Genomic DNA, 2,894 nt, shown 5'->3' on the forward strand with positions numbered 1-2,894 from the left:
TTGTCTGGTCTCATGCTTTTGAGTCATCTCTGACCCATAACGACTCCACGGACACATCTCTCTCCGAGCACCCCACCTCCATCTGCAGTCGTTCTGGTAGTGTATCCGTAGAGTTTTCTTGGTAAAAATACGGAAGTGGTCTATCATTGCCTTCTTGAGTCTCCACCCTTGACTCTCTCCCATGCCGCTGCTGCCCAGCACAGGTAAGTTTTGACCTGTAGCAGATTGCCTTCCACTCGCTAGCCACTGCCCAAGCTAGGAACTGAATGGCTACGGCTCTGTTTGACTCTCCCTCCCATAGCGGAGACTGGTAGAGTTCTGGAAACTCTCCAGGTGCAATCCTGAGAGGGGCACTGAAAGTAATGTCATCTAATTCCAAGAATAACATTCTCCCCTCCCCGCCAACCATATAAAGTAAATGTCTATAAATCTTTATTTTCATATTCTTTCTCCAATTATCTTCAGCATCGCCTACCTTCAGAATTTCAAATGTATCTGTGATGCGGATTTTCTGTAAACATTAGGTGGTATCTCAGGATTTTGCAAGGTCATGCACAAAGAAAGCTTGGCGGGTTCCGGCCAGGCTATGAGAAAGAAGGAGTAAAGAAGGAATATAGAAACAGTCTACACTCCAAGCTCTAAACGCTGTGCCCCAGATGGGAGGCTGGTCTATTAATGCAACAGACGTTTATTGCATTTTTTTTAAAAAGCATCCAGTTGCTGCAATTATTCTCATCCACAACCAAGTTTTTTTTTAAAAAATAGCTTTATTTACTGACACCGATAGGCATTATATTTAAAGTATTTTCATAAATACTTCTTCAGAAAATTATCATTAAAATTAATTAGGTGTTAAGATCATTTCACAGCCCTTAGGGCTTACAAATAGGATCAGCTGTGATCTGTATAAAGTAATTCTAAAGATTTACATCAGCAGAAATAGACGTTAGGAAGTCTCACGTCTGATAAATAAATTATTATAACTTTTAAATATTTAAATAAATAACATTGGTCATTTAATTATGAGTTTAAAATTCTGTGACAGAGGGTAATCCAGGCATCCAGAAATTCAGTAATATTCTTCTCCACATCATTTGGGCAGGTCACATTAGTTGCCGTCGAGTTCTATAATGTAAACATTGATCCGCTTGGTTAGTCATCAAGAATAAGATTGCTGGTCCACACTCATTACTTTCTGAGTTTGGTCTCATGAGACTTCTCTCGAACCAGTTATGAAGATGCTTTGTTGATATCCAATATATTATTATTTGAATGCTTTGACAAGATTAATTGATTAATCTTAAGTGGTACTGAACTGAATTCTCTCCTTTACTATCAAAACACCCCACTTAACCCCAAAGAGAAAAAACTTGTCTGCTTCCCTCCCAGATTCTTCTCTGAAGGCTATATTGTACCAAGAGCTTAGTACAGTGTTCTATTACTGTGATTGATTGACTCATAGAAGCTGGCAAGGTCGGTTTCTTTGGATTCCTTCACATGAAGTCCGAGACACTAGCAGAGGATTAGTAGGTGATTCTCCAGTTGTTGATCTCTGGAGCCCCCTTCTTATCCCTGATCCGCATGAGTCGTGTCGTTTCCCCTTCCCGCCCCTACGGCCCCCGCCTCTCCCGTCCTCTGGGGGAGTATGGCAGCATGATGGGTGTGTCGAGCAAGGAAGAAATTGTTTGGTGAACATTGGGAAGAGTGGTTTGTTTTCTAGCCATTAAGAGCTCAACATTAATCTTTTTCTATTATCAGTTCAGTCTCAAAAAGAGAATAAAAGTCCATTAGCATAGCATTTGAAATTCATCGATCCCATATGATTATTGAATCCTCCATCCTTGTAAGGCCCATTTTAAGAAAGGGAACATTAATGGTCAGGGAGATAGGATGACCTTGTGGAAAGAGCATAGAGTCGGAAGTTGAGAGATCAGGCTTCTATTCCCCAGTCTGTTGTCTGACCTGGGGAAGTCACTTAGGTTCTGTGGGCCTCAGTTTCATCATCTATCAAATGGGGATAGTAACACCTGCCTCTTCCTACCTCATAAGGGTTTTTCAGAACAAAAGAATGTAACTGAGGTGAAAATGTTTTGGAAAAACAGAAATGTTATTCAAGTGAAGGGTATTACTATTATTAACTTGTAAAAATAAATGTGAAAAAGATCCAGGATCTACTAGATTCAAGCACCTTACAGATAGTGCGTTATTACAGATGTCTAGGGCCATTTATAAGCAGATATTTTGATTTTAAAGCTTTTCAAAGAGAACATAGTATTACTATAAACATGTAAAATATTCTAAATAAAAATCATGCCTCTTTCCATTGAACTTCACTGAAAAGTTAAGTTTTTTAGTCAAATTCAATGGAAAGAGGAGTGATAATGATTGTAAATTGTACCCACAACTTTTGAGTTTTACATTTTGGGGGACCTGACTCAAATGGGGAGAATCCATTTTGCTTGCACGAGAAGCAGCGTGGCCTAGTTGAAAGAGCCCGGGCCTGGGCATCAGAAAGATCTGCCTTCTAATCCCTGATCTTCCACTTGTTTGCTGTATGACCTTGGATAAGTCATTTCACTTTTCTGTACCTCAATTGCCTCAATTGCCAAAATGGGGATGAAGACTGTGTGCCCCATGTGGGCCAGGGACTGTAACCAACCCAATTACTTGTATCTACCCCACTGTTAAGTACAGTGCCTGGCACATATTAAGTGTTTAACAAATACCACTATTTTTAAATTATTATTATTGTTATTGTTTAGGGTGCTGTTCTGAAAATTGAGCATTTTTGTGGGGTTCATTAATTTTTAAGATTCCACTATGGTCCCTTCAGTAGTTGTAATGATACACTGTGCACTTACTGTGTGCATTGCACTGTGCTTGGAAAAGTTCAG

At 39.6% G+C, this 2,894-nt stretch overlaps 1 non-coding gene across 1 annotated transcript; it reads right to left on the minus strand.

The window, feature by feature from the left end:
* Nucleotides 1–213: 213 nt before the first annotated feature.
* LOC114815738 lies at nt 214–351 on the minus strand. The gene has a single exon (XR_003763541.1). It is a non-coding gene; the product is annotated as a small nucleolar RNA SNORA7 (small nucleolar RNA).
* Between the last annotated feature and the right edge of the window lie 2,543 nt (nt 352–2,894).

Source organism: Ornithorhynchus anatinus, chromosome 12 (genome assembly GCF_004115215.2).
Source record: "Ornithorhynchus anatinus isolate Pmale09 chromosome 12, mOrnAna1.pri.v4, whole genome shotgun sequence".
Classification (NCBI taxonomy): Eukaryota; Metazoa; Chordata; class Mammalia; order Monotremata; family Ornithorhynchidae; genus Ornithorhynchus; species Ornithorhynchus anatinus.